The sequence below is a fragment of the Mesocricetus auratus genome, unplaced genomic scaffold, assembly GCF_017639785.1.
Source record: "Mesocricetus auratus isolate SY011 unplaced genomic scaffold, BCM_Maur_2.0 Super-Scaffold_100010, whole genome shotgun sequence".
NCBI lineage: Eukaryota > Metazoa > Chordata > Mammalia > Rodentia > Cricetidae > Mesocricetus > Mesocricetus auratus.
The window spans coordinates 5,176,254-5,202,743 of NW_024429194.1; the positions used below are offsets into that span (position 1 = coordinate 5,176,254).

Genomic DNA, 26,490 nt, shown 5'->3' on the forward strand with positions numbered 1-26,490 from the left:
TCAGCATCTATCGAGATGATCATGTGGTTTTGCTTTTGCAGTTTGTTTATATGGCAAATTACATGATAGATTTTTGTACGTTGAACCATTACTGCATTCCTGGAATGATGTCTACTTGGTCATGGTGTATGATTTTTCTGATGTGTTCTTGGATTCGATTTGCCAATATTTTATTGAGTATTTTTGGATCAATGTTCATGAGGGATATTGGTTTATAGTTTGCTTTCTTAGTTGTATCTCTGTGTGGCTTGTGTATCAAGGTGATTGTAGCCTCATGAAACGAGTTTGACAATGAACCTTCTGCTTCTATTGTGTGGAACATTTGAGGAAGTATTGGTATTAGCTGCTTTTTGAATTTCTGGTAGAATTCTGCACTGAAACCATCTGGCCGTGGACTTTTTTTGGTTGGGAGACTTTTGATGACTGCTTCTATTTTATTAGGAGTTATAGGTCTGTTTAAATTGTTTATCTGTTCTGGATTTAATTTTGATAGGTGATATCTCTCCAGAAAGTTGTCCATTTCCTTTAAGTTTTTGAATTTGGCAGAGTATAGGTTTTCAAAGTATGACCTGAAGATTCTATAGATTTCCTCAGTGTCCATTGGTATGTCCCCATTTTCATTTCTGATATTGTTAATTTGCATGCTCTCTGTTTTTTGATTAGTTTGGTTAAAGTATTGTCTATATTGTTGATTTTCTTGAAGAACCAACTCTTCGTTGCATTGATTCTTTGTTTTCTTTGTTTCTAATTTTTGATTTCAGACCTCAATTTGATTATTTTTTGGCATATACTTCTCCAGGGTGAGTTTCCTTCTTTTTGTTCTAGAGCTTTCAGTTGTGCTGTTAATTCTCTAGTGTGACCATTCTCCAGTTTCTTCATGTGGGCGCTTAGTGCTATGAACTCTCCTCTTAGTATTGCTTTCAAAGTATCTAATAAGTTTTGGTTTGTGTCTTCATTTTCATTGAATTCTAGGAAGTCTTTAGTGTTACGAGAAGCTTTTTCTTTGCTAGCCGCTTTGTTTTATCACCCGCCAGTCGCCTGGGCTCTGCCGCGTATCAGTCCCAAATAAACACACAGGAGGCTATATTCATTATGAAGCTGTAGGCCTTGCTTTTTTCTTACTGGCTAGCTCTGACTTAAGTAATTACCCCATAATTGTTAATCTAAGTATGTCTCTTACTGGAGAATAGTTCCGGGCTCCCTACCCCAATGGCGTTACATCTCGACTCTCTTGTGTTTCTCCTTCCCAGAATCCTCCTGGACTCCTAGTCCCTCCCATCTAGATTCCTATTGGCTCAACAGTACTTTATTGACAAATAACAGGACTTCCCCAACATCTCCTCTTTTCTGTTTAAACAAAAAGAAAGGTCTTAACTTTAACATAGTCAAATTATATATAACAGAACAGTTATCAAACAAGAATACAGTTACAATATTTTGTCTATCAACATTCAGCAAGATTTAAAGAAAATATCATCCATCCCATCCTTGTGAGTCTAAAGTTCTATATGTAGCTTATCTTTTATCATAACTAAGGAAAATTATAATTTATAACTATCTGTCTTCAACTCCATCAAAGACCACAGAAGGATAATGTATAAACACTAGGATTGACAGAGGTATCTTACTGCCTGGACAGTCACCCGAAGTTCCTCTGTAACGTTGGGGCATCCATCTTCAGCCCATAGGCCACAATGTGTCTGTCTCAGCAAAGCAGGAAATTTTAAACTGTCCATCTGCATCAGCAGTCTGTTAGTCATTTTTCTGTCCTGCAGAAAGTCTCGTAGACTCTTCCATGAAGCAGGAACCCTGTAAGACTGAGTTTAGCAGTCACTTTCCTGTGGGTCCTGCATGTCCAGTTTATACAGCAACAGTCAGTCTAGGCAAGAGCAGTTTCTTGCCCAAATGGCTAATCTTGCCATGTTGAAAGTAAACTCCATAACGAGTTGCTTCGATTTTCCTCTCAGACATAATTGGTGCTGCCAGGAGCAGACATTTCTCATTGTCAAGAAAAACCCTAAACCATTTTAAATGCCATTTTCTGAAGGTCTTTGAAAGGTTTGAAGACTATCTCAAATACATCTCTATATATCTAGAAAACCTAATTTACCTAACTATAAATCTTATTATCAAAAACTATCTATAGTCTGTATTCAATTATGCATTACATTTTTAAAGATCAGTATAAGCACAATACTTAATCAAGAGGAGAAATATACACATCACAAAATTGACCTTGAATTTGTATCAATAAATGAAAAACAATACCCATACCATAATTCCCTTTTTACCATTAAAAAGCGATTGGTTGTGATCATTAACTAGTTATAAACAATCCCATTTAAATGAAAACAAAGATTTATAAACAAGATGGGAATTGGGACGTCGCTCATTCCAAACTACTTCCTGCTGGAAGGGGACGGTGTTCATACCATGGGGATCATGACAAAACTCAGAAACCTGTATAAGTCCGTATTTTCGGGGTCTGTAAAGTTGCATCATCTTAGCTGTCTCAATAGTTGGAACACCTGGTCCACTGCTTCCGGGGATCTAAAGCTTCTCTTTACACTTTAGTTTCTTTTTTAATTTCTTCCTTGACCCAGGAATGGTGCAACTGCACATTGTTCAATTTCCATGAGTTTGTATGGTTTCTACAATTTTTGTTGTTGTTTAATTCTAACTTTAAAGCATGGTGGTCCGATAAGATACAGAGGGTTATTCCAATTTTTTTTTGTATCTGTTGAGATTTTCTGTGTTACTGAGTATGTGGTCAATTTTGGAGAAGGTTCCGTGTGGTGCTGAGAAGAAGGTATATCCTTTTGTGCTTGGATGGAATGTTCTATAGATGTCTGTTAAACCCAATTGGGTCATAACTTCTGTTAGTTCTTTTGTTTCTTTAAGTTTCTGTCTGGTGGTCCTATCTAGCGGTGAGGGTAGGGTGTTGAAGTCTCCCACTATAAATGTGTGGTTTTATGTGGGATTCGAGTTTTAGTAATGTTTTTTTTTAACCAATGTAGGTGCCTTTGTATTTGGGGCGTAGATGTTCAGAATAGAGACTTCATCGTAATGGATTTTTCCTGTGATGAATATGAAATAACCTTCTTCATCTCTTTTGAAAGATTTTAGTTTGAAGTCTAATTTGGTAGATATTAGGATAGTTATACCAGTTTGTTTCTTGGGTCCATTTGATTGTAAAATCTTATCCCAACCCTTTACTCTGAGGTAACGTTTGTCTTTTAAGTTAGGTGTGTTTCTTGTATGCAGCAGAAGGATGGATTCTGTCTTCATATCCATTCTGTTAACTTGTGTTCTTTTATAGGCGATTTAAGACTATTAATATTGACAGAAATTAAGGATCATTGAGTTTTAATTCTTGTTTGTTTTGGATTTGATGGTGATGGTGGTATTATGTGTGGGTTTACACCAATTTTTCTTTTGACTTTTGGTAAAGTGGGATTATCTATTGCCTATGTTTTTGTGAGTGTAGTTTAACTTCTTTAGGTTGGAGTTTTCCCTTCAGAGCATTCTGTAGGGCTGGATTAGTGGATATGTATTGTTTAATCTGGTTTTGTCATGGAATATCTTTTTTTCTTCAACTATAGTGATTGAAAGCTTTTCTCAATATAGTATTCTGGTCTGGCATCTGTGGTCTCTTAGTGTTTCCATGGAAAAATCATGTGCAATTCTTATAGACCTGCCTTTATTTGTTACTTGGCCTTTTTCCTTAGCTGCTTTTAATATTTTTCTTTATTCTGTATATTTGGGTTCTTGATTATTATGTGGCAAGGGGAATTTTTTGTAGTCCACTCTATTTGGTGTTCTGTAGGCTTCTTGTACTTTCATTGGCATGTCTTTCTTTAGGGTGTGTAAGGTTTCTTCTATGATTTTGTTGAATATATTTTCTGTACCTTTGAGGTGGGTTTCTTCAGCTTATTCTATACCTATTATTCTTAGGTTTGGCCTTTTCATGGTGTCCCATATTTCCTGGATATTTTGTGTTAGGTATTTGTTGGACTTGAGATTTTTCTTTAGTTGATGAATCTATTTCTCCTACTGTGTCTTCAACACCTGAGATCCTCTCTTCCATCTCTTGTATTCTGTTGGTTATGCTTGTATCTGTGCTACCTGATCATTTACCCAGCTTTTCTTTGTCCAGCATTCCCTCAGTTTGTGTTTTCTCTATTGTCTCGATTTCAGTTTTCAGGTCTTGAAATGTTTGGATTGTTTCCTTCATCTGTTTGATTGTTTTGTTTTTCTTGGCTTTCCTCAAGAGATATGTTGATTTCTCACATGTTTTTGGTTTGTTTTATCCTTCTGTTTCTTTAAGGGAGTTTCTCATATCCTCTTTGAGGGCCTCTCTCATTTTCATGAACTTGTTTTTAAGGTCATTCTCTTCTGATACATCTGTGTGGGGATGTTCAGATGTCTTGCTGGTGTAGAGTCCCTAGATTCTGGTGTCGTCATATTGGTTTTTCTGTTGTTGAATGTGCTCTTATATTGTAGTCTTCCCATCCCTCCTTCAAGTGGGTGCAGGTGGTGTCTCTTCCTCTCCTGGTGGGTACGGGTCAAAGATTCTCTTCTGATGGGTGCAAGCAGGTCCAATATTCCCGTGGGTCTCACAATGGGTGCAAGTGTGTCTGAGACACCCTCTCTTGGTGGGTGGAGACAGGACTAGCACTGGGATGTCTGCAGAATCTGGATTGCTTGGACTGCCAGGGGCGAGTTGACCTGCCTGCAGTCCTAGGCCAGGAGATCCCAAAGTGGGAGATCCCAAAGAGGGTATGCAGAAGTTGGGTTCCCTTTCCCTCTCTTCTTGTCTTAGAACTGCAGCAAGCACACACTGGCCCATTCCTCCCTGTCACCCAAGCCTCTGTAGCTCTGTTCATTTTTCCTTCTCTCTCTTTTCCTTGGGCTGTGTAATCTCAATGTACATAGTCAAAAGTTTGTGAATTGTTTTTATTCTGATAGTTCAGATATTCACTGCTGAACTCCACTCATGAGTATCTTTGCTCCATTTTTTCTGTACTCCCGGAGTACAGGTCTCATGGTGTCTCTCTGTGTGAACTTGTGTGAATGTGTGTCTGTCTACATGGATATATGCATTTTTTGTTTCCTTTGTTGGTATTTTCTAGTTAATACGATGTAATTGCCCCTCTCTTTCTTAATTATTTATAGGCAGTGTCTCTTAGTTCTGTGAATATAGCTCTTACTAATTTAGAGACTTTATCTGGTCCCTCGGACATCGACATCTCCTCTGGAAGCACCCTTTTTTTTGTTTTATTTCTGCGCATAGCATCTATGGTTCCTGTTTATTTCTGGGTCTTGCATATTTTCTGAAAACTGTAAATTTAGGTAATGTAATATAACTCTAGACATAAGGTTATCACCTGCACAGGGGTTTAGTTTTTGCTGAGAAGTTGTTTTGTTTTCCTGGAATTTCCTGGGCTAACCCTGTAAGGTCTTTATTACTTTTTTTATGGGTACCCATTGAAATCTCCACTGATTAGTTTAGTACTCAGAAAGTGTTGTCCAGAGAATTTCTTTTGTGACTGGAACTAGTCAGCCAGTCAACTTGTGCTAATGATCTCTGCCCAGGAATACTGGATAATACACGTCCCTGTGCGAGGAAGTCCTGGGTACAATGTATCTATATCAACTAAAGTTTTAACAAATAAGAAAAAACTGCCTTGTCATACACACTCTGCTAGTACAGGATCTGAAGACTGGTTAGAGGTGAGAGACTGTCCTCCTTCCTGGACACCCTGCTCCCCTCCCCTGTTAGCACATGACCTCCAGAATCCTCAGAGTAAAAGAAAACTTTTCAGAGCTACATTTTCAAGGCTGCATAAGAAATTGTGTTCCTTAAATTTGCTTTTTAAATTCCCAGCCAGGCTTTTGTTCACCACCACCGTGGTACAGCCGCTGACAGAGGTGACACTCAAACAATGCTACTGATTTTTTTAACACACTGGGGTCAAATCATAACTGCCTTGTGAATAGGAGCACAGCCTAGTCAAATAGTGACCAAGTTATAGAGCAATGTCAAACCCAGGCTACTCCTCCAGTGGCTTTAATGTTATTAGTATTCAAAGTATGGGAGGAAGAGTGGGGCTGGGTCCCCCTGAAAAGACACACATGTCACCCTCCTTATCATAGGGCTGCAGGTTCTATCACTAGTCAGACCCAAAGGGAAGGAGTGATTTCACTAAGTCCTCCATTGTTCTTTCCGCTTTTACAGAGGTGTGTACCGTGCAAGAGACCTTACTCCGTCATTCCAGACAGCCCCTCCCTGTGTCTCTTAGCACCCAGTGGCTTTCTCTCTTAGGGCTATCTGGGGTTTGTTTTAACCATGCACACAGTCATGGAGAGGACTGTCACAAGGGAAGCCACGTTATCACACTGAGTGCGAAGTTAGCCAGGGGACAGAGTATAGAAATGCTGATTAAAATGTCATGTCTACAACACTGCAATATCAATGTCACCATTGAGAAATCCAGGGAGCCACCTACCCCTAGAAATATCCCATAGCTCCTGGGGAGTCCTAGTCCATCCCCAAGGAGTAGCCAGGGCCAGGGCATGGGTCTTTTTGGTCTGAGTCCGATGGCTCGTCTCGTCTCCTGCACAATTCTCCCCTCTGCTTTCTCTGGAACGTCCCTCTTCTTGCCTCACTCCAATCTTTCCTCCTCGGTGAGCTTTCACAGCGTCCAGGGTTGGGGGTGTCACCCGGAATCTTGCTGTTTCTGTCCTGTCCTGTCTATAGAATGTAACTTAAATATCCCCGCCTGTTCTTTAATGCCTGCCTCAGTTGCCAGCTTTTGATTTTCCTATAAATTCTGTTCTCCGCCGCGTTTTGCCTCCTCTGACTGGCGCCGCTACTGTTCGGTAGAGCTTGATAGATCCCAGTTTCGCCACTATTATTTGTAAGCACATATGTGTCTTCAGTTAGAAAGTCCATCTAAATAAAAATGTAATACATGAAGCTACTCTGGGAAATTAAAAAGAAAGAAGCAAATGGGCATCTCCAATTCCAAAAGTAGTAATATTCGGTAGTAAACGGAATGGTATGACTTATCTTTTGATTTCAAAATCTTAACAAAAATAAAGGTATATTCCCCACTGAAAAAGCCACATAATTAAAAAAACAAAAAAAACAAACCAAAACAAAAAGACCAGTCCAGGAAATGAGGTCAACATCTGTCTGTGCCCACCATGAAGCAAGTTATCCACCCGGAACCCATAGAAGAGAAGACGGAAGGAAAGAACTGTAGGTGTCTGATGAGGAAACCCTAACAGGTGGCAAAGGCGCAGGGTTCCCTCTTTCCACACCTGTCCAGACCTTGAAGACGCTCCTGTCTCTAAGGCGATGACATCATGCCACAGCTGGAAGAATCCACACAAGTTCTTGTTTCTTTCCCAGTAAGAAACAAAGAAACATTTTTGCCGATCCTATAACTGCTGAGCCTACTTCAGCAGCAATGAACGTGAACTAAAGTCACAAAAGTGAGCGCGTGTCAGAGTGTGTCTTTGATGGATTTGCTAGACTCAACAGGCAAGCTGAACCCCCTAACATCTAAAGTGAATAGAAATGTCTCTTCGACACCATGGCCACACTTGGGGATTTTTCTTCATTCTACTTTTGACAACATATGAAGGCGGCTGGCTTGTAGCTCTGATGGAGTGGCAAGGAATAGATTCTGAGTCGGGGTATAAAGGTTGCACGAACACTATACCGAATCGCTGGCCTGGGTTAAAATTCTGAGCCATGCTCTTCAAGCCTGGGACTTTTAGATTTAATTAAAAAAGATCACAGGGAATGGATTACTTAGAACCCTTCCTGAGGGGTTTGCTGGCTTTAGAGACCTCATTGATGAAACAAGGAAGATTAACTACACTCCATTTCTGATATGTGGACTGGCTGACTTTGTATGAGTGATGAGGCCTGGATTTGTTTACATGGATCATTGATTAGATTTCTTGGATGGAGACAACTGAAGAATGACAAGCACGCAATATGCAATGTACTTACGTGTGCTTTCTTTATGCATAGTATTTCATGAAAATAGCTATAAAAACGTACCTATCATGGATGTTTTGAGATACAATGGGACAAAATATGGGAAGCATCAAAGCATCTTCACTAGTCAGGCAAAGTAAAATTTGCCACATTTGAACGTTGAATGAGGCCGGCACGGTTATTATAACGATGCCTTTCCTATGACGGCAAAATAGAAAGTAAACATTTGCTGCATTTGCGCTCCGGTTGTGACCGGTGGCGTCAGATCTTTTCATTCTCTATGCAGAATGGTGGGAGGGGTAAGGAGATGCGGATGTGGACATCGTGACTGTGGAGACGTCGCAGGATAGAGTCCACATGAACTGAGAACTTCTTTCTACGTTGCAGAGTCCCATCCTCTACTGTGTCTTGCAACTGCCTGGTCCCAACCCTGCCATCATGGGCTTGGATCCCAAGGATACCTCCTTCCTTTTCTGAGGCACCAGTATGCTCGCGCCCAGCTAAGATGACAACAGACTTGAGGACACCCTTTCACACGGCTGGCAACTGCTGGTGCATCACTCACGGGAATTGGGCTTGAGCATGAGAAGTACCGTGGCGACTCGGGCAGTGCCAGATTTCACAGCCGTCTTTCTATGTCTTTCTATGATCTTTCAATATATTATCAGGGTCATATTTTATACCACTCCTAGGGACAAAACAATTGTGACTATACTAACCCCTCCTAGGCACGATTGTTTCATGACGTCTAAACCCTTGTGATTAGATTCTGAATGCTCCTACCGCCGCGATACAACCCCAAAGCATTTGAAGGACCTTCACCTATGTCTGCCCTAGGTCATTAGCAGGGATGTCAGACTCTCGGGAGAGCCAGGAAAAAATGTGGGGAAATGCCCTTTCGCCAGCACAGTCCTCAGGTTCCATCAGCCGAGTAAAAAGTTGGTTTATTGCACAACTAACCACAATAAATAAGTAACTGGTGAAAAATTTCAACACCTCCGTTGCTGAGTAAAGACAGCTGCATCTGAGAAAGGGCAACTGTATTCTTCTGTAAGGATGAGGGTCTTGAACTAAATGGGTTTCTGCTAAGAGACATATCCAGGTTTATGCACTAAGAACAACAGTAGGCTGTATATTCGCTATTACTGCTTGCTTATATTTCTCCTTTAAAGATATTAATCAAAATGGTTGTAACACAAATATGAAATTTCTTAAGTATAACATTTTAAAGAAAATTTCCTGGAAAAACAAAGAAGAAAATTCATTCATAATCCAATTACAGTTATGATTTAGAGTTCTGACACATCTATTTCCAGAACGCAGGGCACTAAACAGGAGTACGTGAGCTCTTGTGATAGTCGAAAGGTATAAATTATAGACAGAGGAAGATACAAGGTGGATAAAATTCCTCATTAAATAGTAAGCCTCTTTTGTTTAAATTTTAGCAAACATTTAAATTATGACTATAAAAGTCATCTCTCTGTATTTTAGCAATGTGTCTCCTAAAATCCCCGAAGTCTAGTTAAAAGGTATTTTAGATGTGATGCATAATGTTTGGAATGGCAAATACCCTGGATAGAAGCAGACATTCACTAAATACCGAAGAGTGGCAATCAAATCCTACGAGGGCCTGTGTCTGAGTCCTAACACCTCCTACAGGGATGGATATATGAAAACCCCAAAGCCTGCACTACCAAGCCATGGATTTCCCACACCTCCCCGAGGATCCCAGAGCTGCTGTGGCATGACTGAGTGTTCCAGAGGCAGCTGGATGACAGGAACAAGATGCCGGCTTGCAAGAACTCCAAGCTAACTCCCTCTTCACAGGAACCACACGTTCATTCTGAGTAAATAATGCCAGTTCTCCTCGACTCTTAGAGAAGCGTCCCTAAAGAGAAAGGATGCCTGATTCATCCACTGGAGGCTCTGAGAACAAAAACCCGAGCAAGCTAAGGGGAACTGGTGGACCCAATTATGTGAGCCTTCAAATCCAAACCTGACAGTTTCACAACAAATGCGGACGAGCCATCCCGGGCTGGGGAAGTGGTCCTGTCAAGGCAAAATCTCCACAGGTTCCAAATCAGTTTGGAACTAAGTAAATAGGTACATCCTGCAGGACTTACCTGGAAAGCTTTTAAACTTCACAACGCTTCCTGCAAGGGAGAGACCGGGTTGATACCCTTGACATCCGGCTTCTCCGAGAGCCCGTGTGGTGAACCTAATGGAAGCCACGAGTGGACCTCCCGAGGTAGGATTGCATGATAGGAAAAGCTGAAAAGAAGGGATCATGGGAAGAGCTGTGCCCACCGGACCGTGGATCAGCGATGAAACAGCGCTGCGTCTGCCGGACTTTTCTTTCGCTGTTTTCACACGTGTTTGCTGATAGCCCTCGAAGCAGAGGAGGCTGCGGAAAGAAGCATACGAAGAAGCAGGAGTTTTGAAAACACGTAAGTAGCTTCCTCAGTGTGAAAGATCTCAGAAGAAGCGGAGACGCACTTGAGCTCGGTCTCCCTCACGAGAGTGGAGAAGGCGCAACGGGCTTTGCTCAGTGCACTCTGGTCCAGCGGCTGCTGACACAAACAGTGGCGTCTCACAGTGCTTTTAGACGTGATCGGAGAGAAGATTAAGAAGTCACTGTCCAGTGTAGTCAACTCCTAATAACACGGTACATTTACATTTATAATAACGTGTGTGACGTGAGTACACTGGTCTAGCACAGATCCAGTTATGGCATTAAAACAAGCAAACATTTCTTCTTCTATACCTTTGAGGCTAAGACACACTCTTAGCATAAACATTATGTAACTTAGTGTGCACATTTTTAACTCTCTCTCTCTCTGTGTTTGTGTGTTTTAATTCGTGTGTGTGTGTGTGTGTGTGTGTTGTGCCCATGGAGGCCAGAGGAAGGCATCAGATCCTCCTGAAGCTGGAGTAATAGGTATTTGTGAACAGCAGACTGTGGGGCTGGCAACCAAACGGGGATCCTCTAGAAGACTGGCAGGTGTTCCTAGTCGCTGAGTCATCTCTCTAGCCCAACATACAACACTTTCCTCTTTGATTTGAGCAGAGAGCTTTGGCTTGTTCGCTTACGGGACGATTCCACAGCTTCTCTCTGGGATATCCATTTCACAGTTGGTAAACCCCCCATCACTGCCCCGGTAGCTGAATGCCTCCCTTTCGTTTATGTAAATAGTCTCCCTTTACCCCTCTTAAAGGACACCTGTGTGGATGTATTTGGGCTGTCTCGTATAATCCAAGCCAATCTCTCAAGTTAAAGTTCAAAAAGATGCCCCTCCCCTAAAAAGTAGTATTTGCCGCCTCCAGTGACTGGAACCTGCCACCTTTGTCTAAGTTTATTCCACCTGGACAGAATTATGAGCAGAAGCGTATGGGGTAGTTTCATTTCTGTGAATAAAACCACCACAACCAAAAGGAAACTTACAGAAGGAAGAATTTTCACAAACGGCTCCAAAGGGGAAAGAGTCCACAATGCCGGAGGAGGCGTGGCTGGAGCAGGAAGCAGGAAGACTGTCTCCAGCCACAGGTTGCGAAGCAAAGGGTACAGGTTGGAAATGGGGAAAGGTGGTGTGCTTGCAAAGCCCACCCCCAGGGACACACCTCCTCCAGCAAGGTCCCAGCTCCTATGGGTTGCATAGTCTCACTCAAGAGCTCTACCAGCGGGGAACAAGTGTTCAAATGTGTAACCCTGCGGGGAGCGCTTTCCACACTTCTCTCTCTTATTCAGGGCGACATTGTGGGACTCTGCTGTCCGCCTGCCCTGCAGAGTGGAATCCCTGCCTGAGAGTGGGACCGACAGGAGAACATAGTCCAGAACAGAGGGATATGGAGCCCCGGTGGTATCGTCTTAAGATGTAGCTGCCCACAACATTGAGCCCACTTGGCTTTTTGCTTAAATCACTGTGATGGTTTGAGAGAAAATTACTCCCCAAAGGGAGTGGCACTATTAGGAGGTATAGCCTTGCTGGAGTAGGTGTGGTCTTGTTGGAGGAAGTGCGTCACTGTGGGGGTGGGCTTAAGACTACTTCCTGTTGCCTGCAAGTCAAGATGCAGGGATCTCAGCTTTGTCCCCCCAGCATGGCATCTGACTGCGTGCTGCTATGATCCCCATCATGATGATAATGGACCGGATCTCTGCACTGTAAGCCACCCCAATTAAATGTTTTTCCTTTGTAAGAGTTGCAGTGGTCACGGTGTCTCTTCCCAGCAATAGAAACCCTATCTAAGACAATCACACACACCCCCATTTCCCAGCAGAAACAACAATGTAAATTACCACCCCACAGTTAGCATGCATCTTCTAGAAAGGCATATCATAGCAGACCACCCCCCCCATCATCTTAGGGATCTGGAATACTCACATGTACATGTTGTGAACCTCTGCATTAAGTTGAGACGGCCAAATTCTTTTTTTTTTTCTTCTGTTTTCGCCCTTGTCCTGAGATACCTCCAAACCTGGCCTTCCTCACTGTTTTGCCTTCAGCATCACCTAGATCCCACTCTATTTCGTCTTCTTTCCCACCTCAAAGGTCTCCTAATTGAAATGTGTCACTTCAGAGAATTGCTGTCAGACAGGGTGGCCTCCGGTCCGGCCAGAGTCTTGTTGTGAAAGAGACAGTGTTTGCTGGTAGAAGCATGTTTGAAAGCATAGTGAGAAGGGTCGCAAGAAGGCGCACCGTAGTTGAGTTGTATCTAAAACAATTAAAGGAGAAGAGGTAAATGGGGGGAAATGCATCGTTTTACAGCTAAATGATTGGTACAAAATATTCTTATATGAAGTGATATAGGGATTTGAGGTCATGTGAACCAACAGAGGTTCAAGGTTCACTTCAAGGAGGCGGTCTGGCTGCATTCTTCCACGTGGGGCTCTCAGTAGCAAGGCGGAGATGCCCAGGCTGATCGGCCGGACATAGGACTGGAGTGGCAGTGAGCGTCTTCCTAAGGTGTCTCAGCTATTTTATTCAGCGTGTTTATCAATAAGCAGTAAGCCTAGGAGGGGCTTGTTCTTCATGGGCAAGCGTGGTGTGAACAAGAAGACAGGGTTGAATTCAGGGCAATAGGACCACAAATGTTCCTAGCCGCCTTGATCTGGAGTCAATTCTGATAGGAACAGTCTTAGTCATCTTCCTTGGTGAGCTGACATCCAACCTCCTAAACCAAGACTGGGAAACGGTGTCTGATTGGTACGTTCAGGATGAACCTTAATGTTTGGTCAGTAATAGATAAACTATGATAACATATTATCATCTGGTCTTCTCAAGGTATTGTCTGGTTTTATGGCTCACCCAAAGAGGTCAGGGCTTGGGGAAAGTGGTTTCTCTCCACTCCATACCTACCCCTGGTGCTTCAGTGACAGCCAAGCAAATCGGATGGCCCCAGTTTGTAAATGGCAGGAAGCAGCAACCCAGGGACAAGTGTCATCAGGATGAAAGACGAGAGAATTCGACATGAGGCAGAGGGTCTGTTTGAACCTTTTGGGCTCTCAAGAATCCCAGGTCTATGCTGTGCAATAATCCTAAAGGGGCTGGTTGACCTGTAGCAATGCAGGATAAAGTTAGGTAGGACAATCTAACTGAGAATACTGGCTCCAAGAAGGGCTAAGTCAGGGGAGACACCAGCCAATCACCAAGGAAGCAGGCCATATAGAAAATGAGGTGATAAGTCAGGAGACACGAAATGAAGCGTAGATTAGAAGTATGGGTTGATTCAGGTGTAACAGTTATCTAGTAACAAGTCTGAGCTATTGGCCAAGCATTTATAATTAACATTGAGTCTCCGTGCCGGTTATTGGGAGCAGGTAGTCAGGACAGAGAGACGTCAGACTACAGAATTCAAATGTTGATGGGATGAGAAGACATAACAGCTAGTCACTCAGATGGACTCTTAAAACCTAGAACTTACGACCTATATTCTAGAGCAACTTCCAAATCATTTTATACTCCCCCCAAAATATATACTTCCAAACGTGTGTGTGTGTGTGTGTGTGTGTGTGTGAGAGAGAGAGAGAGAGAGAGAGAGAGAGAGGGAGAGAGTGAAGAGAGGTCCCATATGATCACACCAACCACGGACATCATAGCCACGTTCTTGGGTGCACCACAGTATATTCACAGTCAAGGTTGCCAAACAACACGTTTTCAGATTGTAACCTGTCAGCAAGTAAATTTAAGATTATTTATTTCTATTAACATTGATTCATCCTTAAATGTGTGGTCAAATCCCGAGGATAGAACGTGTCACAAATTTTAACAGCCGCTGTGATACAGGTGACACTTTAGGGAGGTGAGATGTGAGCAGTCTTCGTTCTGACCCAGGGAAGCTTGTCCCACACAAGCCGAAGCCACTGTGTGCACAGACAGACACCTAGGTGGGGGCTGCTGGGGAGAAGAATGTGGGTGGAAACAAGAGCAGCCGGGAGGCTGAGCCAAGCGTCTTGGTTAATCAGTCAACGTTCTCCCTCTTCAGGTGTGGAGGGTGTCTGGGACCCACCCCGTGACCCTGTGCAAGCCTAAGAGGAAACCACGCCCACCATGACCCTGTGCAAGCCTGAGGAGATTCTGCATAGGTGGACCCATGGTCATCTGTGCTCATTGTCAGGTCCTTAGATGTCACACGTGCCGTCTCCGCTTCCTGATGACCATGGCATTCTGTGTTTACTGAGCCAGTCACACTGAATGTGTTCCCCTTTTGAGAAGGCATCTTGGTGGACTTATTAATCTACCCTTATTTTGTTAATCACTGTTCTTTCGTCTGAGTGGGTCTTTTAAAAGCAGGAAAGGAACCTAAATTGTTATTACGCATTTTTAAGGCATGCATTTGTACCCATCATAAACTTTAATTTATACTTTGGCCAAATAATTTTAACAGTTGCTATAAAATCAGTTATTTAATAATAGTTTTTAGGATCACGCTGAATGCAGCAGGGGACAGACTTAATAGCCTCATTTCCACAACAAATTTCCAGCTATTATTCAGACATCCCACACGCCATTGACAACGCCACAGGCCAGTCAAGTTCCTACTGATTGCATTATGTGAAATCTCGCTCACAACCGGCCCACCACGTGCACGAGTAGCTTTTTATCAGATGCATCTGTTTCCCTAACCGCAATTTCTTTGCCTTTCTCAGCTCCACATTATAAAAACTAGCTTTATTGTCAATAGAATAATTTCCATAATCACATTTGAACCCCCTTTTAGGACATCTGCAATTCAGTTCTGAAGCGCTGAGAGGAAAATGTGTGTAAACGAAATCCTTTTAACATTTACATGTGTGGCAGTAAACAGCAGAGTGATTTGAAGGGGGGAAGAGGCATAGCTCAGCCATATACCGAGATAGTTAAGGAAATTTAAAATGGGCAATTTGAGAGACAATGCAAAATAGCATTGTACAAAAAACGGTAACTCGGTCTCACTTTGCGAGGACTTGCTTTGGAAAATTATGTTCATTTTCTTAAAAAGTATGAATGCGCCTTTAATTGAGTTATGCAACTTGGCTAATTTTGATTATCTGAGTTTTAGGAAACTACAGTTATTAAATTCAGCTAAGCAGAATACTCAAATTATCTCATTTATCTCTGCGTCCCCAGTAATAGCCGGTTACAGCACTTTGCGCATGGAGATAGAGGACAGTGTGTAAACAGGGATGTAAATGGTTGTTCTTCCTGGAGTTGCCCTGCAACTGCGGCCTCAGCATGCTACTCAACCCCTCCATTCCGCCACTCTGCACCCCCAAGCCTGGAGAAACCACTCAGCTCTCTGAGTTTGGATTCTTGGATTAGCACGTGTTGCTGCGGAATAGTGTTGGTCTGTGAGGGACTAGGAAACAACCAAAGTAAAGGATTCCTGGTCTGAGTGTCTTGCTGCAGAAGAGTCAGCTCTGAGGCACAGGAGCAAAGGAAAAATCTAGGCCAGGGCACCAACGCACTGCTGAATCTTCTCTGATTGGTGGCTGTTGGCGGAGGATGGGCGGGGCACCTGTAGGCAGGGCATCCTATGTGATTGACTAAAAGAGTAATTTTGGCTTTCTCTGATTGGTCCTAAATTGGAGAGGCAGTTGCCATTTACTAATCAAGTTCTGGGCCATGAGAGCAGGATGTTAGGAGTCTTGTGGGTTGCTGTAGAGCATAGTCTTATTTTCTTCAAACCAGGCCAGTTTCGTTGACGCCTTACTCTTCAAGATGTTTTTTTGGACCCGAGTGCTGTTTTCGCAAATGTTCTGAGCCTTATTGCTTGTATATTTAGTATCTGCAGTACTCAGAAAGGGGACAAACTGTACAGTCTAATGAACAGGAACAAAAACCAGAGGTGAGAAATTATAATTCTATCCCTTGTGGCAAAAATACGGCTTGGCAAGAATACAGCTATAGGGGATTTACTCTGTAATTATATCAGAGTGACACAAACACAAGCATTTGCAGTGAATGTACCACTGGCAACCCAAACATGCCCACACTTTTCCAATGCCCCAGAGTGGTTCCTTGCAGCTCATGTGGGTCATTCCTTCTAGCACTGAGATCTCATTCAATAGCACTCTTCACCCCCAACTTCCCCACATGACAGAGACAACACATCTCTGTCCTTCTGTCCTCTCATGTAAGTTCTGTCATTTTTAGACAGGCAGACAGTCAGTGACTCTCAGTGTCATTGTGAAACTCAGATAGATACATTGTGATCACACTGCCTTTGTCCATAGGGTTTTGGAGTGACTAATAGACTGTTTTTTGATGGACTTAGACTTCTAATTTGTTAATTTTATCAGCAGTGGATTTCAGACTGTATCCACAAATATTTAACTCTTCTCTGGGTTTTTAAGCAGGTCATTTTGAAGGCAATTTTCCTCCTCAGTTCCCAGGTTTTTGTCCAGTTATCACCCTGGGCTTTTCCTCTACTGTGATCCTGATAATTCTCTCTTCTCTTCTCTTCTCTTCTCTTCTCTTCTCTTCTCTTCTCTTCTCTCTCTGTCTCTCTCTCTCTGTATCTATCTATCTATCTATCTATGTTGAATATCTTGCATTCCAAATTCTGCTTCCTTGATTTTTTTGTTTATTCCTTTATTGGAGTGCAGAACATCTACAGTGGTTTCCTTGGATAGAGTTCATTTTTCTGAAACTTTGCATATCTGAATGTGACTTTATCTTACTGTCACACAGTTCCCTAAGGATAACATTTTCTGTCATGATTTGAAGACTGTGCACCACTGTGTTTCCAGAATCCTGATGGTAGACAGAAGTGTGAAGTCAATCTTTCTCACCATTGATTTTATAGGACAGGGGTTTGATTTTTTTGCTGTCTGGGAGTTTTTAATATCTTTATGGTTCTGAAATGTCACAATGACATGCCATGACCTGGAGATACTGTCATATACTATGTGGGCATTTGTTGGGGGAAGTCCTGTGCATTTGAAAATAAAGTACTGTTGAGCCTATAGGGAACCAAGATAGGAGGGACTAGGAGTCCAGGAGAACTCTGGGAAGGAGAAACACAGGAGAGTCAAGATGTAACGTCATGGGGGTAGGAAGCCCGGAACTATTCTCCGGTAAGAAACATACTTAGATTAACAATTATGGGGTAATTACTTAAGTCAGAGCTAGCCAGTAAGAAACAAGCAAGGCCAACAGCTTCATAATCAATATAGCCTCCTGTGTGTTTATTTGGGACTGATGCGATCTAGAACCAGGCTGGCGGGAAGGCCCCTATCAAAAGAAAAAGCTGCTCTTAACAGGCATTTGTGGAGTGGTTTCTATCTGGAGACTCCATGCCATCGGTCTGTGGACATTTTCTTGTTTCTCTTTCTTAACTACTTCTTCTCTATTGTTTCCTGCTTTCTTACACATTTTAATGTTCCTGTTTTAATAGTCTAATCTTCTCATCTTTTCATCCCTAATTTTCATGTCTTGTTTTTGTTGTTCTCTTTCTGGGTCAAATAGAATTTATCAATTTCATTTTCTACCCTTTCAAATGGACTGATAATTTATAAGAATTAATTTGTCTCAGATTCTTGTTTTTATTTTAAAGATACTGTATCACACTGCTTGTGGAATATAAATGATTTTTTAAAGTTTCCATTCAATTACTATTGCTAGCGCTTATTGCTTTTGCCCTGTAATAGTTTTTTTTCCAAGTACTAAAGGACACTGATTTCCCCACAAATATTAAAATGAGAACTACTAAGTAGTCACACACACACACACACTACAGTGTTAAACAAATGAAAAGGAGGAAATGTGAGGCATTATGGGATGGGCATGTTCTGCACATGGGCCAGCTTGTCTGCCGGATGGTTTTGTGAAGGATATCCCTCCCCCACAGTATGGGAATCAAGATCTTTGCTGCAGGTCTGGCCAGATAAATCAGGGAGGATCCTTGCCTCCCCCAAGGATGAAAGCCTAGGGTCTGGTGTTCTGGAAGCTGAATGGAGAAAGGGCTGAATGCTTCAGTATCCATTTCTACTGTTAGTTCATCCTGCTTTCTAGATGATGTACACAGTTATTATGCCTGGTTCCCTCACAAATGTGTAGACAGCATCTTTCATACGTTTTGCCAGGAATTGACCTCCAGTCTCCAGCCGGAGTGGAGGTGAGGTTCCGGTTCTCCCAAGTGACATGGGAAGAGGATTACTTGGGGAACAGGCATATTGTTTTGTGTTACACATTCTCCATCAACCGTATGACCCAAAGCGTACTCTGTGGCTTCTGGGGCACGGATCCAGGTACTTCCTGGTTCTGTCATATGCTGCTGTCACATGCTAGCCGAGGACTCGCTAGCCTGTGCTCTGCTCAGTTACTACCCTCCCTGCTCCGTCCCCCGCTTCCTCTTTCATTGCCATCTCTGCTGGTCTTTGTGGATTAATCACCTTTTTCTACCTTGTATCTGTTGTGGTTGCTTGGAACTTGAGGGAGACATGGGAATAAAGGTGTGGGTTTCGTGCGCTTCTTTAATCTGAAACCTGAGTAACTTATTTGTCTTTTCTGTTTTCAGCTTCTTTTCCAATAAAAAAGGAATGAAGCAGAGAGCCTCCTGGCTGGCTCACCAGATTGTTTCTAGAGATTTTAGGGCCAAAGCCTGGCTCCTGGAAGCTAACAAGCTCAACTCAGCTACTCATCCGCAGTATGCCAATTAGGAAGCAAAGTTTTAGTAAAAGCCAGAAGAAGAAAAGTTTTTCAGTGGTGGCTACATTAGGGAGAGGAATAAAGAAATAGATCTCTTGTCCATCTTTGAGATACTGACAGGATGTTTATGTTAGAGTAGAAGTCAAGAAGCGTACATATCTAAGAGGCTCCGGTCGAGGTGTGGCCATGCCCTCACTGGCCTGTCATTCTTGCCCCCAGTCTCTCCTGCAAGGTGATCTGGTGACAGGTTCCTCTCAGGCTCTCACACAGAGGTTGAGCCTTTCCCACCCCTTATTGTGGGAGTCATAGGGCAAGTGGTGACGTTTCAGTGGTGTAACGTGCATTCTTCCTGCCAGCCGCCTAGCCCCCAAATAACACACGAGATACTATATTACTTATGAAGCTGTTGGCCATTTGCTGTTGTTTCTCATTGGCTAGCTCTGACTTAATTATCTACCCATAATTACTAACATATATTTCTGTAAGGGCTTATCGTTCCGAGAACGGCATCCTGACCCATCCTGTCTCACGCAGGATCACTTGGAGACGACTCTCGTTAATACATTTCCCAGAATCCTCCTAGACTCCTAGTCCCACCTATCTTGCTTCCCTTTTGGCCAACAGTGCTTTATTTATACATACGCAGAAGGACGTCCCCAATCACGGTGGTCTGCTAACTGAATGCAGGGAGGCAAGTCTCTCTTCATAGGACTTTTCCTTCTGCCAGGGTAAGTGCAGGACTGCTCGTAAGATGCAAAACTGTTTTGTGCTTTACAGCCCAAGTGGCATATCCTTCATCCAAAATCCTACACTCAGAAATGCTCCAAAATAGGCGATTTCCAGTGTGCTGGCATGCTGGCTGAGAAGCACTGGTTCGGCTTTAAGAGCAGCATGCTTGGCTGCTAAAGTATATGCAAACATTCCCCAATGGGGAAATCAGAAGTCTAAATATTTCTAGTCCCAGGCACTTTAGATAAAGGGTACTTAACCCACATGCAAAGTGTTTAACTTCTATATCACGATTGTTCGTATCACTTATTTTCCTTTTTAAAGGACTAGCCTAGGGTCTCGTGCATGCCAGACGAGCACTCAATCACCAAGTCTACTGCCACTTGCTTCTCTTTTTAAAATCTTCTTAAAGATCTGAGATGTTCTCCTTAAGTTACCGGTGCTGGCCTTGAACACACTCGGTCACCCAGGCAGGCTTCTGTGGTATCTCAACCCTCACGTCTCAGCTTCTCAGGTAGCTGAGATTATAAGGTCACCCTTTTGATGTTGAATGCTTTTGACTCTCATGTAATTTAGCTGCCCTGCAGTATTGGTAAACCATTTAGCCTAAGTGGTCCGGGAGCTTTCTGGGGGGAGGGCGGTGTTAATCTTGATGAGCAATCAGTTAAGTTGACAGCTGGCTAAGGAAACAGTGAAGTACAACCGTGGGTGAGTCTGGGAGGGTGTTTCCAGAGAAGACTGACTGAGTGGGGCACCCCGGATGTGGGCAGCAGCAGTCCATGGGTCGGGGCTGATGGGGGACGTCCTTCTGTATATATGTTTTTCTTATTGGCTGATGAATAAAACGCTGATTGACCAATGGCCAGGCAGGAAGAAATAGGCAGGGATACCAGACTAGGAGAAGGCTGGGCAGGAAGGTAAAGGGAGAGTCACAGAGAGAGATGCCATGTAGAACCAGGAAGATAGAATGTGCCAGGCATTCTCTGGTACAATAAGGCCATGTAGAAATACATAAATTAGTAGTTATGAGTTAATAATTAAGGGAGAGCTAGCCAGTATGGCCTACTCGTTGGCCAACAGTCTTATAATTAACACAGCATCCATGTGTTTATTTGGGGTTAATCAGCTGCGGGACCAGGCTGGAAAGAAACTCCAGCTACATGGACCTGACCCCAAGTAAGCAGTCCCTCCCTGGAACTGGTACTGGTCGGGTGATTGCCACAGAAATAAGAGAAGTGACTAATATAAGGCCTCTTTGTCTCAAGGTCAAGAGGCCACTGTAAGGCCATTGGAATACACAGAAAGTGCCTGCAGAGAGGGTGTGGACTCTGTTCTGGTTGCTGGTTAGATGTGTGGGTCACTTGACAAAGATGGCAAGGTTACAGTGGAGGGCGGTTTGAATGAGACTTGTCCCCGACAGGCTTACGTCTTTCAAAACCTGGCCCCTAGCTGGTGGTGCAATTTGAAGAATTTATGGACTCCTTGGGATGTGGGACTTTCCTGGGGGAAAGCATGTCACTAGAGGCAGGTTTTCCAGTTTCACGGCTTTGCCGACCACTGCCTTGTTCACTTTCTGCTTGCGGTGTGCAAGTGAAACATGACCAGTCACCTACCCACTCCTCCCGCCACCTTGGGTTCTCTGCCTGTGGCCATGACATCCCCACCATTATGGGTTCTCCCTGTGGAACCATGAGCCTACATAACACTTTTGGATGTGCTTCGTTTTTTTGTTTTTTGTTTTTTGTCACAGCAACAGGGACATAACTAACACAGGCGGACACAAGATCCAGACCTGCAGGATCCAGTCAGCTTGTGTTCTCTTAATCCAGGTGAAGAGTTGACACGGTGATGCATGCCTATAATCCCAGCTCCTGGAAGGCTGGGACTGAGGATTTGAGTTCAGAGTCACCCTGGGTCAAAAAGTGAGTTCCAAGCTTGTCAGAGTTACGCGGTAAGGCTAAGGGGCTGTCTCAAAAAGAAATGGAAAAGTCTGTGTCAATCTACAAGTAAGGAGAAAAACGGAGTCCTATAAACAGAATGGGATTCCAAGCCATCAGATCAGGTCTCCTGGGAGGGTATAGCTGAAGCAAGTGACCACGGGGGCGCAAAGTACACTTTCTTGAAGCTAAATTTTGATTTTTGTCTTGGCTGTCCTCTGAGGTCTCATCATTGGCTCTGCCTTCATCCCGAGGAACCCTCACCACAACACAGGCAGAGCAAACACTTATCCTCTCCCATCTGCCTGAGCCAAGAGGCTCACTCTGAAAAACCCTGTAGGCAGTCTTGGGACTAGTAATCTTTTGTTTGTTCCTCAACTCTCCTGTTTTTATCATTATCCCTTTATTCCATCAATCAGCAAGTTCCGTGGAATGTTCTATAAGGAAGCCTAGAAGGGGACACAGATAAGGGGTGGCCTCTTGCCGTGAAAAGTTGCCATTTATTGTTTTTGAGACACTGTATACACTTGGATGACCTTGAACTCAAGATCCACCTCGTTCAGCCTCCCGAATGTCAGGATTTGGGGCAAGTGCCACCACACTGGAGTTAAGTCATCATCTTTGGGAGGGAACAATGTTGCATGGACATATTGGAGTAAGAGCCAGCTCCTCCCTCCACCAAAATAGAAACACTACCATCCCATGCAAGTGTACACAAAATTGTTCATCAGCAGATCTGCTACATTACCATGGCCAGTCCTGTCTATTTACTGATGGGCCGAATATAAGATTGGCATTATAGGTGTGAGCATTGAGATCATGGAAGCCGGGTTAGCATAGGAGGTAGCCAGAGCATGGCCACTTGAACAATCTGGAGAACAATCCATGGTACAAAAAGAGACAAAGACGGGTTAAGCAAGGGGCCCTGGGATTATGGTTATTCACTCTTCAATCCCCAGGTCTGCTAATTCACTTCTAGGTGAGTGAACACCTGTGACATCATTGTGTCACCTTATCTTGTTAGCACTGCTCCTGTGGCTTCTTAGTCCCCAGTGACCTCATCTTTAAAGGGTCATCATAACCTTCTGTTTTAATGCTGCAACACCGTGCTGTGTCCATAGGAAAAAGTCAGTCAACAGTAGCTTGAAAACCTGTGGGACTGGAGGGATGATTCCGTTGATAAAGCTCTTGCCTTGCAAAGTGAGGACCTGAGCTTGGTCTCCAGAACTCACACGAAAAGCTGGGTGTGATGCTATGGGTGTATAATCCGCAAACCAGGGAGGCAGAGGCAGGAGGATCTCAGGGAATCAATGGCTGGGCAGAGCAGCCTACTTGCTGAGCTCAGGCCAACAAGAGCCCCTCCCTCACCTGAGGTTGCCCTCCAGCTTCCATGCACACACACGACATCGGCACCCCCACCCATACAAACCTGGGTACCCACACATGCATAGAAACAAATCCATACTGGGATAGGTTTGGGTGGCTCATCTTAATGGTGTTGCCCCTCTAGAAATCACTGCTTCAGGCTCAATACTGGGACGCTTGAAAATGTCCAAGATGAAGAGAACACACAGATGATCTTCCCTTTGATGTTCCCATCGAACCACTTTTTCATATTCTACTGGGAAGACAGCCTTATTACAGATCACAGGACCCGGGACACATTACTGCAATAATTTAATCTGAAGTAGGGATGACATTGTTAGCAAGAGTCCCCTAATAGTATTAGTCAAGCTGAGCTTTCAGGAACCTACCTGTCGACTTCAAAGGGTTTGTTTTAAAGCAAGTGAAATAGGAAGGGAAATAAGATCCCAGGGACACTCGACAGAGGACCACAGCTTCCAGCCTGAATTCTGGATAATCTGCCTAACCCTGCACACCGTGTTCTGAGAGAGACAGTTGTCTCTTGCAAAAGTGCGGGAGCTAATCTAAAACAGGCAAGTGAGTTCAAAGCCTCTGGGCAAGGGGAGGGACACAAAGGCAGAAGCCGGCTCCTTTAATGAACCCCCACATGGAGAGTGGCTGCTGCAGCAGCAGCCTTTGAACTGGCTGGGATTCAAACAGCGAAATGTCATTTCGCACTCTGGGAGTGAGCCAGCGGATTTCTCAAAAACTTCCCAGCTCCAAAAAGTTTGCAGAAAGCGTTCTCTTCTAGGACTTCTGGGAATTGGAACAAAGGAAGTGCAGTCTGTTGGTAGAGTTCAAGTCCCCTCTACAACAGCCTTTTTACTTTCTCCAGACACGGTGGACCATGCCTGAAACCCGCTGCTGGCTGAGTGTGCGCAGGTGGTCCCCGCTCCTGTGCCTTGGCTGTTGATGCTGTTCAGTCACATGACCGAGGAGCCTTGCTTCTTGTCCTGCACACAGGGAAAGGCACAAGAGAGGGGTGGGGTGGTTTTCCCTAGTTCAGGATGCAGGGGCAGAAAGCGTGTGTGGCCTGAGTCCACAGAGGGCTTCCAGGTATAAAGGCAGCCTGGCGTCCCCTCTGCACTGAAGTTCAAAGTGACAAGGACACCTTAGGCACCTTCTATACCGACATCTTGGAAGGAGATGGGAGATCAGAGAGGGTTGGTGGCTGTCTAGAAGGTCACTGTCATCCCTAGGCACACAGGTACAGAAGTAGATGTAAAATTGTAGTGTGAAATCTAATTGGTATTAATAATAAAAACCCAGCGTTGGCTGTCAGGGGGTGAAAGCTGAAAGATCGGAGAAGTGAAAGAGCCAGCTACCAGTTCTTACCTCTACTGAGGGACAATCCTGTCTCTGGGAATCCTCAGACTGCTGCCTCAGACTGCCCTGAGCTCTCCTCCTCACACTCCTCTCTCCGCCCCGCCCATCCACATCAGTGGAATCCCAGGTGCTAGGATCACCTTTGTGTGAGCTCTGTTTCTCTTTTAGACTGGATCAATTTCGTGTAACCCAAGGTGGCCTTGAACTAACAGAGATCTGCCTACCTCTGTCTTCCCCGAGTGCTGGGATCACGTAAAGGTGTGCACCACCACTGCCTGGCCTCTGTGGCTAACCAGTGTGGCTATCTCTGCACTCTGATCTTCAGGCAAGTTCTATTTGTTAGATCATACATAAAATATTACCACATAAAATCACACTTTCTAGGAGGAGAAGATTACTTTGTGGGGTCTACTAGTTACTGATTTTATAACCATGAGGGACATTTTTAAAAGCTATCAACCTATACAACCATTTTACCTGCAGTTTTGTATATTTAAGATTATATATAGCAAATTACATATATATAGCATATACACATATATACCAGGCATATATTTACATGCATAGGGCATATATATGCACATATAAGGCATACATGCACATTTACAGGGCACACATATACATGTAAATAGGGCACATATACGTATAGGACATATATGGCATATATACATTTATATGTGATGTATACATATAAATAGGACTTATACACATGCATATATAGGGTATATATACACTCATAGGACATACATATAGGGAATATATATACAAATATACATATATAGGGTATATCTATTGCATATATACACATTTATATGTGTGTATGTGTGTGCCCTATTTGCAAATGATGAGCTCCAGTCCCATCTGAAAAAAAAATTAAACAGAAGATCTTATCTTAGGTTGTCTTGTGTTGCTATAACAACATACCCAAGATGGAATACTTTATGAAGAAGAGAGTTTATTGACTCGTAGTCCTGGAAGAGGATGGTCATATAACACTGCTGCTGGCCTGGCCTCATGTCTGACACCATCATTTGGGAATAAAAGACCAGCTGTGTCCTAAGAGGGGAAGAGAGACCAGGAGGCTCGCAGTTTAACGCCTTCGTGTCAGGCTCCATACAGATCACTGGGGACAACGTACCCGGAATTAGCATGGGCCCTTCCTATCTCATCTATCTGTCAGTAACTGAAATCACTGACTATACTCATTTTCCAGAAGGAAGCTTGAGTGGAGAGGCTACGCGCCTTGACCAGCGTTACCAAAGTCTGAGTGTGAAAGTCAGCATTTTAAAAAGGAACGTGCAAATTCACTGTCCCAGTCTTTACGTGGGAGGTTAATTTGCGCTCTGAGGGTACCTCGTGGACAAAGGGGTGAGATAAAACTCTTGGCCTGTCTGAAGATGCCATGTAGCTCTTCACAGGTCTAGAAACAAGGCCTTTTGAACTCCACCTGGATGGACTTTGCCTTTTGTCAATGACACGTACTGACCTTGGTAGGATATGAACTCCCACAAAATAAGCGTTCTTCTGTCCAGGTAAGACCATGGAGAAAGCTGAGATGACCCGTTTTCTTCTGACCCCGTGGAAAGCCAGTGATATCTCTCTTATATCCATCCCAAGCTTTGGCCCCGTGCAGACACATTCACTATGGGATGGTTATGTCCCCTCTGCCTGCTGATGCTTACCTTGATGAGTTTCCATCTGTCAGGACAGTAAGGAGAACAGAAACGTACTCTGACTGCCGTGTTTATAGAAGGGGCCATCAACGTGGCCAGGTTAGACAAGGGCCATCAGGGTGAGCCAGCCGTATGATTGAACGCCGTTGACTGTGGGTTTTCAATGCTGGAGATGAGCCCAGGGTGTTGCTAGGTGAAAAGTGTCCATGCAGCCACATCCCCATGACAGCGAAAGTGGTTTTCTAAGAAGGGGAAGACATGTACCTGCATGTCCTTCTTTG

General features: G+C 43.7%; 1 long non-coding RNA gene across 1 annotated transcript; it reads right to left on the reverse strand.

The window, feature by feature from the left end:
• Positions 1-23,470: 23,470 nt before the first annotated feature.
• On the reverse strand, positions 23,471-26,490 carry LOC121142596. Its single transcript, XR_005879612.1, has 2 exons — positions 26,219-26,490; positions 23,471-24,163 (listed from the first exon to the last, which is right to left on the reverse strand). It is a non-coding gene; the product is annotated as an uncharacterized LOC121142596 (long non-coding RNA).